This window comes from Pristiophorus japonicus, chromosome 3 (genome assembly GCF_044704955.1).
Source record: "Pristiophorus japonicus isolate sPriJap1 chromosome 3, sPriJap1.hap1, whole genome shotgun sequence".
NCBI classification, from domain to species: domain Eukaryota; kingdom Metazoa; phylum Chordata; class Chondrichthyes; family Pristiophoridae; genus Pristiophorus; species Pristiophorus japonicus.
The window spans coordinates 328,094,150-328,107,197 of NC_091979.1; the positions used below are offsets into that span (position 1 = coordinate 328,094,150).

Here is a 13,048-nt window from a genome sequence, read left to right on the forward strand (position 1 = left end):
AGCCCATGCCATCTCTCAACCTATCTCACTCCCCTGTCATTTACCCACAGCTGTGCAACTTTTTTTCATTCGGATACTGATCCAACTCCGTTTTGAAAGATAAGATTGAGTCTGACATTCCCGCCCTTTAGAGCAGTGTATTCCAGATTCTAACCACTTGCTGAGGAATGGCCACTCCTGTTCCTATGTATAAAGGCAGAAAAACACGGGATCAATTCCTGCCTCACTCACAACCTTGCTAAATATAGCACCGTCATTCTATTCTCGTGACACAAGCTCCAGAAGCGTAGTCCAGCTGTTGAGGTTAAAGCTCTGGTTATATTCCCAACAATGTTACTGGCACAGCGTTTCCGTAGTGTAGTGGTTATCACTTTCGCCTCACACGCGAAAGATCCCCGATTCGAAACCGGGCGGAAACATTATGCAAACGTGTTCAATTAATGATTAGATAAAATTAAATCATTCATATTATTGGTTCAATATTAACAGAGTGCAGTGTCTCACGATGCTGGTCCATTTTCTGATTTCTCTCTACAGTTCTGTTCACACTCAAATTCTACACAGTGTCTCTCACTCCCTCCCGTTTCCAGCCCTGACGCTGGAGAAACAATATCTCAAAGCTGCACATTCCGTGCATTCAGGTCAGCTGTGAGAGATTATTAAAGGATCCTGCCACGCCACCACGCTTCACAACAGAAAATTAAAGCCACAAACAAACCCATCGAATAATCGCTCTTCCCCAGCTCCAGAGTGAGTGAGGGCGGGACAAGCCCAAACTTCCGCTCCCACACTCTCCAATCAGCGGCTGCCGGCGGAAAGCGGAGAATGCAGCATCAAACAGCGGTTTACCGCCCTTCACTGGGCTGCAAAATGCCACCGTTCGAGACAACGCTCACCGTACACCGAACAGCAGCCTCATAAGATGCTTCATCTCAGCTTCCTAACTTCGAGCCCCAGCTTGCACGAACACTTCTTCACTGGAAACACCATTAATTATCTGATTGCCACGTTTTGCATCATGAAAGTAATCCTTACTGATAATTATATAATCATAGAGGTTTACAGCATGGAAGGAGTCATTTAAGCCCATCGTATCTGCACCGGCCAACAAATGTCCAGTTTTAGGTGTGTCCCCCTGCACCTTATTGCATTTCATGTGCACATCTCAGAACTTGTTAAATGTGGTGAGGGTTTCTGCCTGCACCACACTTTCAGGCCGTGAGTTTGAGACCCCCACAAACATCTGCATGCAGAATGTTCACTTCAAATCCCCTTTAACCCTTACACTAATTTCTTTTAAATTATGCAGCCTGGTTGTTGACCACTCCACTATGTGAAATAGACCCTTTTAATCAACAATATCTAGGCCCCTCCTTTTTATTTACACCTTAATGCTGTCGCCCATCAGCCTCCTCTGTTCCAAGGAAAACAAACCCATCCCATCCAATCTGTCCTCAGAGCAAAGTTGCTCCACTCCCGGCAACATCTACGTAAATCTCCTCTGTACCCTCTCCAGCGTATTCACGTCCTTCCTTCAATGCGGTGACTAGAACTGCACGCAGTACTCCAGCTGTGGCCTAACCAGAATTGTATACAGTTCTAGCAAAACCCACTTGCTGTTCTGTTCCTTGCTTCTGCCAATAAATGCAACCATTCCATATGACTTCTTAACCAACTTTTCCAACTGACCAGCTACCTTCAGGGATCTGTGGACAAGCAATCCCAGTTACCTTTGTTCCTCTACACTTCTCAATTTCATACCAGTTGATGTGTATTCCCTTTCCTTGTTAGCCCTCCACAAATGCGCGATCTCTCACATCTCTGGATTAAATTCCATTTGCCACTGCTCTACCCCCTGATCAGTTGATTGATATCTTCCTGGAGTCTCCAGCTTTCTTCTTCATTATCAATCACACTGCCTATTTTAATAACACCTGAAAACTTCGTAATCATAACACCTATATTCAAGTTTAGTTCATTGATAAATAGCATAAAAAGCAATGGATCTGGCACTGAAAACTGTGGAACCCCACTGGAAACATCCTTCCAGTCACAAAAACACCCATCAAACATTACCCTTTGCTTCCTGCCTCTGAGCCAAATTTGGATCCAATTTGCCACTTCGCCCTGAATCACATGGGCTTTTACTTAGAAAATGCATAATCATTAAATGTTATCCTGCCTTCATGGGAAAACATCATTTATTGACTGATGATCTTCATTTGCACAACTAAAGAAATGTTAACTGAAGGAGAGTCCTTAATTGAATAACTTAGCTGTGCTCTGCACTTGACCTCTGAATCCATAAACCATTTTGGACACTGTGCTTTAGAAGTCTGCTTCAAAATGTTCATTGCTGGTAACATGTACATGAGACGTTGGAAACAGTGAGATAGACTGTAGTGCAAGGGACTGCTTATTGTGAAACAGCAAAGAAAATATGCATTCTGGAAAAATAACATCGAAAAGAAGTGTGGCCCTAACAGCCAAAAAGAAGATGAAGTGCTGAGCCCTTCTCAGGAAAAACATCTTTTCCCAAACATTTCTCTGACCGAATCTTCACAAAACAAAAATTATGCTTTTAAAGTCATTAAACCCGAATTTTCGTGCACCCGAATCTTCTGAATCAGATGCCTCTCGTTGTGCCGACTGAATCCATGTCCCTTTCAATATTCTGCTGACATGCACACTATTAAATGTGCCACTAACTTATAGAATCAAAGAATAAGGGAATGGTTGCAGCCTGTCGAGCCCATGCCATCTCTCAACAAGTCTCACTCCCCTGTCATTTACCCACAGCTGTGCAACTTTTTTTCATTCGGATACTGATCCAACTCCGTTTTGAAAGATAAGATTGAGTCTGACATTCCCGCCCTTTAGAGCAGTGTATTCCAGATTCTAACCACTTGCTGAGGAATGGCCACTCCTGTTCCTATGTATAAAGGCAGAAAAACACGGGATCAATTCCTGCCTCACTCACAACCTTGCTAAATATAGCACCGTCATTCTATTCTCGTGACACAAGCTCCAGAAGCGTAGTCCAGCTGTTGAGGTTAAAGCTCTGGTTATATTCCCAACAATGTTACTGGCACAGCGTTTCCGTAGTGTAGTGGTTATCACGTTCGCCTCGCTCGCGAAAGATCCCCGGTTCGAAACTGGGCGGAAACATTATGCAAACGTGTTCAATTAATGATTAGATAAAATTAAATCATTCATATTAGTGGTTCAATATTAACAGAGTGCAGTGTCTCACGATGCTGGTCCATTTTCTGATTTCTCTCTGCAGTTCTGTTCACACTCAAATTCTACACAGTGTCTCTCACTCCCTCCCGTTTCCAGCCCTGACGCTGGAGAAACAATATCTCAAAGCTGCACATTCCGTGCATTCAGGTCAGCTGTGAGAGATTATTAAAGGATCCTGCCACGCCACCACGCTTCACAGCAGAAAATTAAAGCCACAAACGAACCCATCGAATAATCGCTCTTCCCCAGCTCCAGAGTGAGTGAGGGCGGGACAAGCCCAAACTTCCGCTCCCACACTCTCCAATCAGCCGCTGCCGGCGGAAAGCGGAGAATGCAGCATCAAACAGCGGTTTACCGCCCTTCACTGGGCTGCAAAATGCCACCGTTCGAGACAACGCTCCCCGTACACCAAACAGCAGCCTCATAAGATGCTTCATCTCAGCTTCCTGAGTTCGAGCCCCAGCTTGCACGAACACTTCTTCACTGGAAACACCATTAATTATCTGATTGCCACGTTTTGCATCATGAAAGTAATCCTAACCGATAATTATATAATCATAGAGGTTTACAGCATGGAAGGAGTCATTTAAGCCCATCGTATCTGCACCGGCCAACAAATGTCCAGTTTTAGATGTGTCCCCCTGCACCTTATTGCATTTCATGTGCACATCTCAGAACTTGTTAAATGTGGTGAGGGTTTCTGCCTGCACCACACTTTCAGGCAGTGAGTTTGAGACCCCCACAAACATCTGCATGCAGAATGTTCACTTCAAATCCCCTTTAACCCTTACACTAATTACTTTTAAATTATGCAGCCTGGTTGTTGACCACTCCACTATGTGAAATAGACCCTGTTAATCAACAATATCTAGGCCCCTCCTTTTTATATACACCTTAATGCTGTCGCCCATCAGCCTCCTCTGTTCCAAGGAAAACAAACCCATCCTATCCAATCTGTCCTCATAGCAAAGTTGCTCTACTCCCGGCAACATCTACGTAAATCTCCTCTGTACCCTCTCCAGCGTATTCACGTCCTTCCTTCAATGCGGTGACTAGAACTGCACGCAGTACTCCAGCTGTGGCCTAACCAGAATTTTATACAGTTCTAGCAAAACCCACTTGCTGTTCTGTTCCTTGCTTCTGCCAATAAATGCAACCATTCCATATGACTTCTTAACCAACTTTTCCAACTGACCAGCTACCTTCAGGGATCTGTGGACAAGCAATCCCAGTTACCTTTGTTCCTCTACACTTCTCAATGTCATACCAGTTGATGTGTATTCCCTTTCCTTGTTCGCCCTCCACAAATGCGCGATTTCTCACATCTCTGGATTAAATTCCATTTGCCACTGCTCTACTTCCTTATCAGTTAATTGATTTCTTCCTGGAGTCTCCAGCTTTCTTCTTCATTATCAATCACACTGCCTATTTTAATAACACGTGAAAACTTCGTAATCATAACACCTATATTCAAGTTTAGTTCATTGATAAATACCATAAAAAGCAATGGATCTGGCACTGAAAACTGTGGAACCCCACTGGAAACATCCTTCCAGTCACAAAAACACCCATCAAACATTACCCTTTGCTTCCTGCCTCTGAGCCAAATTTGGATCCAATTTGCCACTTCGCCCTCAATCACATGGGCTTTTACTTAGAAAATGCATAATCATTAAATGTTATCCTGCCTTCATGGGAAAACATCATTAATTGACTGATGATCTTCATTTGCACAACTAAAGAAAAGTTAACTGAAGGAGAGTCCTTAATTGAATAACTTAGCTGTGCTCTGCACTTTACCTCTGAATCCATAAACCATTTTGGACACTGTGCTTTAGAAGTCTGCTTCAAAATGTTCATTGCTGGAAACATGTACATGAGACGTTGGAAACAGTGAGATAGACTGCAGTGCAAGGGACTGGTTATTGTGAAACAGCAAAGGAAATATACATTCTGGAAGAATACCATCGAAAAGCAGTGTGGCCCGAACAGCCAAAAAGAAGATGAAGTGCTGAGCCCTTTTCAGCAAAAAATTATTTTCCCAAACATTTCTCCGACCGAATCTTCACAAAACAAAAATTATGCTTTTAAAGTCATTAAACCCGAATTTTCGTGCACCCGAATCTTCTGAATCAGATGCCTCTCGTTGTGCCGACTGAATCCATGTTCCTTTCAATATTCTGCTGACAAGCACACTATTAACTGTGCCACTTACTTATAGAATCAAAGAATAAGGGAATGGTTGCAGCCCGTCGAGCCCATGCCAACTCTCAACAAGTCTCACTCCCCTGTCATTTACCCACAGCTGTGCAATTTTTTTCATTCGGATACTTATCCAGCTCCGTTTTGAAAGATAAGATTGAGTCTGACTCCACCGCCCTTTAGAGCAGTGTATTCCAGATTCTAACCACTTGCTGAGGAATGGCCACTCCTGTTCCTATGTTTCAAGGCAGAGAAACACGGGATCAATTCCTGCCTCACTCACAACCTTGCTAAATATAGCACCGTCATTCTATTCTCGTGACACAAGCTCCAGAAGCGCAGTGCAGCTGTTGAGGTTAAAGCTCTGGTTATGTTCCCAACAATGTTACTGGCACAGCGTTTCCGTAGTGTAGTGGTTATCACGTTCGCCTCACACGCGACAGATCCCCGGTTCGAAACCGGGCGGAAACATTATGCAAACGTGTTCAATTAATGATTAGATAAAATTAAATCATTCATATTATTGGTTCAATATTAACAGAGTGCAGTGTCTCACGATGCTGGTCCATTTTCTGATTTCTCTCTACAGTTCTGTTCACACTCAAATTCTACACAGTGTCTCTCACTCCCTCCCGTTTCCAGCCCTGACGCTGGAGAAACAATATCTCAAAGCTGCACATTCCGTGAATTCAGGTCAGCTGTGAGAGATTATTAAAGGATCCTGCCACGCCACCACGCTTCACAACAGAAAATTAAAGCCACAAACAAACCCATCGAATAATCGCTCTTCCCCAGCTCCAGAGTGACTGAGGGCGGGACAAGCCCAAACTTCCGCTCCCACACTCTCCAATCAGCCGCTGCCGGCGGAAAGCGGAGAATGCAGCATCAAACAGCGGTTTACCGCCCTTCACTGGGCTGCAAAATGCCACCATTCGAGACAACGCTCCCTGCACACCGAACAGCAGCCTCATAAGATGCTTCATCTCAGCTTCCTGAGTTCGAGCCCCAGCTTGCACGAACACTTCTGCACTGGAAACACCATTAATTATCTGATTGCCACGTTTTGCATCATGAAAGTAATCGTAACCGATAATTATATTATCATAGAGGTTTACAGCATGGAAGGAGTCATTTAAGCCCATCGTATCTGCACCGGCCTACAATTGCCCAGTTTTAGGTGTGCACCCCTGCAACTTATTCCATTTCATGTGCACATCTAAGAACTTGTTAAATGTGGTGAGTGTTTCTGCCTGCACCACACTATCAGGCAGTGAGTTTGAGACCCCCACAAACATCTGCATGCAGAATGTTCACTTCAAATCCCATTTAACCTTTACACTAATTACTTTAAAATTATGCAGCCTGGTTGTTGACCACTCCACTCTGTGAAATAGAACCTTTCAATCGACAATATCTAGGCCCCTCCTATTTTTATAAACCTCAATGCTGTCGCCCATCAGCCTCCTCTGTTCCAAGGAAAACAAACCCATCCTATCCAATCTGTCCTCATAGCAAAGTTGCTCCACTCCCGGCAACATCTACGTAAATCTCCTCTGTACCCTCTCCAGCGTATTCACGTCCTTCCTTCAATGCGGTGACTAGAACTGCACGCAGTACTCCAGCTGTGGCCTAACCAGAATTGTATACAGTTCTAGCATAACCCACTTGCTGTTCTGTTCCTTGCTTCTGCCAATAAATGCAACCATTCCATATGACTTCTTAACCAACTTTTCCAACTGGCCAGCTACCTTCAGGGATCTGTGGATAAGCAATCCCAGTTACCTTTGTTCCTCTACACTTCTCAATGTCATACCAGTTGATGTGTATTCCCTTTCCTTGTTAGCCCTCCACAAATGCGCGATCTCTCACATCTCTGGATTAAATTCCATTTGCCACTGCTCTACCCCCTTATCAGTTGATTGATATCTTCCTGGAGTCTCCAGCTTTCTTCTTCATTATCAACCACACTGCCTATTTTAATAACACCTGAAAACTTCGTAATCATAACACCTATATTCAAGTTTAGATCTTTGATAAATACCATAAAAAGCAATGGATCTGGCACTGAAAACTGCGGAACCCCACTGGAAACATCCTTCCAGTCACAAAAACACCCATCAAACATTACCCTTTGCTTCATGCCTCTGAGCCAAATTTGGATCCAATTTGCCACTTCGCCCTGAATCACATGGGCTTTTACTTAGAAAATGCATAATCATTAAATGTTATCCTGCCTTCATGGGAAAACATCATTAATTGACTGATGATCTTCATTTGCACAACTAAAGAAATGTTAACTGAAGGAGAATCCTTAATTGAATAACTTATCTGTGCTCTGCACTTTACCTCTGAATCCATAAACCATTTTGGACACTGTGCTTTAGAAGTCTGCTTCAAAATGTTCATTGCTGGTAACATGTACATGAGACGTTGGAAACAGTGAGATAGACTGCAGTGCAAGGGACTGGTTATTGTGAAACAGCAAAGAAAATATACATTCTGGAAGAATACCATCGAAAAGAAGTGTGGCCCTAACAGCCAAAAAGAAGATGAAGTGCTGAGCCCTTTTCAGCAAAAATTATTTTTCAAACATTTCTCTGACCGAATCTTCACAAAAGAAAAATGATGCTTTTAAAGTCATTAAACCCGAATTTTCGTGCACCCGAATCTTCTGAATCAGATGCCTCTCGTTGTGTCGACTGAATCCATGTCCCTTTCAATATTCTGCTGACATGCACACTATTAAATGTGCCACTAACTTATAGAATCAAAGAATAAGGGAATGGATGCAGCCCGTCGAGCCCATGCCAACTCTCAACAAGTCTCACTCCCCTGTCACTTACCCACAGCTGTGCAATTTTTTTCATTCGGATACTTATCCAACTCCGTTTTGAAAGATAAGATTGAGTCTGACTCCACCGCCCTTTAGAGAAGTGTATTCCAGATTCTAACCACTTGCTGAGGAATGGCCACTCCTGTTCCTATGTATAAAGGCAGAGAAACACGGGATCAATTCCTGCCACACTCACAACCTTGCTAAATATAGCACCGTTATTCTCTTCTCCTGACACAAGCTCCAGAAGTGTCGTCCAGCTGTTGAGGTTAACGCTCTGGTTATGTTCCCAACGATGTTACTGCCACAGCGTTTACGTAGTGTTGTGGTTATCACGTTCGCCTAACATGCGACAGGTCCCCGGTTCGAAACCGGGCGGAAACATTATGCAAACGTGTTCAATTAATGATAAGATAAAATTAAATCAATCATATTAGTGGTTCAATGTTAACAGAGTGCAGTGTCTCACGGTGCTGTTCCATTTGCTGATTTCTCTCCACAGTTCTGTCTACACAGTGTATCTCACTCCCTCCCGTTTCCAGCCCTGACGCTGGAGAAACCATATCTCAAAGCTGCACATTCCGTGCATTCAGGTCAGCTGTGAGAGATTATTAAAGAATCCTGCCACGCCACCACGCTTCACAACAGAAAATTAAAGCCACAAACAAACCCATCGACTAATCGCTCTTCCTCAGCTCCAGAGTGAGTGAGGGCGGGACAAGCCCTAACTTCCGCTCCCACACTCTCCAATCAGCCGCTGCCGGCGGAAAGCGGAGAATGCAGCATCAAACAGCGGTTTACCGCCCTTCACTGGGCTGCAAAATGCCACCGTTCCAGACAACGCTCCCCGTGCTCCGAACAGCAGCCTCATAAGATGCTTCATCTCAGCTTCCTGAGTTCGAGCCCCAGCTTGCACGAACACTTCTTCACTGGAAACAGCATTAATTATCTGATTGCCACGTTTTGCATCATGAAAGTAATCCTAACCGATAATTATTTCATCATAGAGGTTTACAGCATGGAAGGAGTCATTTACGCCCATCGTATCTGCACCGGCCAACAAATGCCCAGTTTTAGATGTGTACCCCTGCACCTTATTGCATTTCATGTGGACATCTAAGAACTGGTTAAATGTGGTGAGGGTTTCTGCCTGCACCACACATTCAGGCAGTGAGTTTGAGACCCCCACAAATATCTGCATGCAGAATGTTCACTTCAAATCCCCTTTAACCCTTACACTAATTACTTTTAAATTATGCAGCCTGGTTGTTGACCACTCCACTATGTGAAATAGACCCTTTTAATCAACAATATCTAGGCCCCTCCTATTTTTATACACCTCAATGCTGTCGCCCATCAGCCTCCTCTGTTCCAAGGAAAACAAACCCATCCTATCCAATCTGTCCTCATAGCAAAGTTGCTCCACTCCCGGCAACATCTACGTAAATCTCCTCTGTACCCTCTCCAGCGTATTCACGTTCTTCCATCAATGCGGTGAACAGAACTGCACGCAGTACTCCAGCTGTGGCCTAACCAGAATTTTATGCAGTTCTAGCATAACCCACTTGCTGTTCTCTTCCTTGCTTCTGCCAATAAATGCAACCATTCCATATGACTTCTTAACCAACTTTTCCAACTGGCCAGCTACCTTCAGGGATCTGTGGACAAGCAATCCCAGTTACCTTTGTTCCTCTACACTTCTCAATGTCATACCAGTTGATGTGAATTCCCTTTCCTTGTTAGCCCTCCACAAATGCGCGATCTCTCACATCTCTGGTTTAAATTCAATTTGCCACTGCTCTACCCCCTTATCAGTTGATTGATATCTTCCTGGAGTCTCCAGCTTTCTTCTTCATTATCAACCACACTGCCTATTTTAATAACACCTGAAAACTTCGTAATCATAACACTTATCTTCAAGTTGAGATCATTGATAAATACCATAAAAAGCAATGGATCTGGCACTGAAAACTGTGGAAGCCCACTGGAAACATCCTTCCAGTCACAAAAACACCCATCAAACATTACCCTTTGCTTCCTGCCTGTGAGCCAAATTTGGATCCAATTTGCCACTTCGCCCTGAATCACATGGGCTTTTACTTGGAAAATGCATAATCATTAAATGTTATCCTGCCTTCATGGGAAAACATCATTAATTGACTGATGATCTTCATTTGCACAACTAAAGAAATGTTAACTGAAGGAGAGTCCTTAATTGAATAACTTATCTGTGCTCTGCACTTTACCTCTGAATCCATAAACCATTTTGGACACTGTGCTTTAGAAGTCTGCTTCAAAATGTTCATTGCTGGTAACATGTATATGAGACGTTGGAAACAGTGAGATAGACTGTAGTGCAAGGGACTGGTTATTGTGAAACAGCAAAGAAAATATACATTCTGGAAGAATACCATCGAAAGGAAGTGTGGCCCTAACAGCCAAAAAGAAGATGAAGTGCTGAGCCCTTTTCAGCAAAAAATTATTTTTCAAACATTTCTCTGACCGAATCTTCACAAAAGAAAAATGATGCTTTTAAAGTCATTAAACCCGAATTTTCGTGCACCCAAATCTTCTGAATCAGATGCCTCTCATTGTGCCGACTGAATCCATGTCCCTTTCAATATTCTGCTGACATGCACACTATTAAATGTGCCACTAACTTATAGAATCAAAGAATAAGGGAATGGATGCAGCCCGTCGAGCCCATGCCAACTCTCAACAAGTCTCACTCCCCTGTCATTTACCCGCAGCTGTGCAATTTCTTTCAGTCGGATACTGATACAACTCCGTTTTGAAAGATAAGATTGAGTCTGACTCCACCGCCCTTTAGAGAAGTGTATTCCAGATTCTAACCACTTGCTGAGGAATGGCCACTCCTGTTCCTATGTATAAAGGCAGAGAAACACGGGATCAATTCCTGCCACACTCACAACCTTGCTAAATCTAGCACCGTTATTCTCTTCTCCAGACACAAGCTCCAGAAGTGTCGTCCAGCTGTTGAGGTTAACGCTCTGGTTATGTTCCCAACGATGTTACTGCCACAGCGTTTACGTAGTGTTGTGATTATCACGTTCGCCTAACACGCGACAGGTCCCCGGTTCGAAACCGGGCGGAAACATTATGCAAACGTGTTCAATTAATGATAAGATAAAATTAAATCAATCATATTAGTGGTTCAATGTTAACAGACTGCAGTGTCTCACGGTGCTGTTCCATTTGCTGATTTCTCTCCGCAGTTCTGTCTACACAGTGTATCTCACTCCCTCCCGTTTCCAGCCCTGACGCTGGAGAAACCATATCTCAAAGCTGCACATTCCGTGCATTCAGGTCAGCTGTGAGAGATTATTAAAGGATCCTGCCACGCCACCACGCTTCACAACAGAAAATTAAAGCCAGAAACAAACTCATCGACTAATCGCTCTTCCCCAGCTCCAGAGTGAGTGAGGGCGGGACAAGTCCTAACTTCCGCTCCCACACTCTCCAATCAGCCGCTGCCGGCGGAAAGCGGAGAATGCAGCATCAAACAGCGGTTTACCGCCCTTCACTGGGTTGCAAAATGCCACCATTCGAGACAACGCTCCCCGTACACCGAACAGCAGCCTCATAAGATGCTTCATCTCAGCTTCCTGAGTTCGAGCCCCAGCTTGCACGAACACTTCTTCACTGGAAACACCATTAATTATCTGATTGCCACGTTTTGCATCATGAAAGTAATCCTAACCGATAATTATATAATCATAGAGGTTTACAGCATGGAAGGAGTCATTTAAGCCCATCGTATCTGCACCGGCCAACAAATGCCCAGTTTTAGTTGTGTACACCTGCACCTTATTGCATTTCATGTGCACATCTAAGAACTGGTTAAATGTGGTGAGGGTTTCTGCCTGCACCACACTTTGAGGCAGTGAGTTTGAGACCCCCACAAACATCTGCATGCAGAATGTTCACTTCAAATCCCCTTTAACCCTTACACTAATTACTTTTAAATTATGCAGCCTGATTGTTGACCACTCCACTATGTGAAATAGACCCTTTTAATCAACAATATCTAGGCCCCTCCTATTTTTATACACCTCAATGCTGTCGCCCATCAGCTTCCTCTGTTCCAAGGAAAACAAACCCATCCTATTCAATCTGTCCTCATAGCAAAGTTGCTCCACTCCCGGCAACATCTACGTAAATCTCCTCTGTACCCTCTCCAGCGTATTCACGTTCTTCCTTCAATGCGGTGACCAGAACTGCACGCAGTACTCCAGCTGTGGCCTAACCAGAATTTTATACAGTTCTAGCATAACCCACTTGCTGTTCTGTTCCTTGCTTCTGCCAATAAATGCAACCATTCCATATGACTTCTTAACCAACTTTTCCAACTGGCCAGCTTCCTTCAGGGATCTGTGGACAAGCAATCCCAGTTACCTTTGTTCCTCCACACTTCTCAATATCATACCACTTGATGTGTATTCCCTTTCCTGGTTAGCCCTCCACAAATGCGCGATCTCTCACATCTCTCGATTAAATTCAATTTGCCACTGCTCTACCCCCTTATCAGTTGATTGATATCTTCCTGGAGTCTCCAGCTTTCTTCTTCATTATCAACCACACTGCCTATTTTAATAACACCTGAAAACTTCGTAATCATAACACCTATATTCAAGTTTAGATCATTGATAAATACCATAAAAGCAATGGTTTTGGCACTGAAAACTGTGGAACCCCACTGGAAACATCCTTCCAGTCACAAAAACACCCATCAAACATTACCATTTGCTT

The 13,048-nt window shown here is 43.7% G+C and overlaps 3 non-coding genes across 3 annotated transcripts; all 3 read left to right on the top strand.

The window, feature by feature from the left end:
• The first annotated feature begins 346 nt into the window (after positions 1 to 346).
• On the top strand, positions 347 to 419 carry trnav-cac (transfer RNA valine (anticodon CAC)). Its single transcript has one exon. It is a non-coding gene; the product is annotated as a tRNA-Val (tRNA).
• Positions 420 to 3,095: 2,676 nt separating this feature from the next.
• Positions 3,096 to 3,168, top strand: trnaa-cgc (transfer RNA alanine (anticodon CGC)). Its single transcript has one exon. It is a non-coding gene; the product is annotated as a tRNA-Ala (tRNA).
• A 2,675-nt stretch (positions 3,169 to 5,843) lies between these two features.
• trnav-cac (transfer RNA valine (anticodon CAC)) lies at positions 5,844 to 5,916 on the top strand. The gene has a single exon. It is a non-coding gene; the product is annotated as a tRNA-Val (tRNA).
• Positions 5,917 to 13,048: the final 7,132 nt, after the last annotated feature.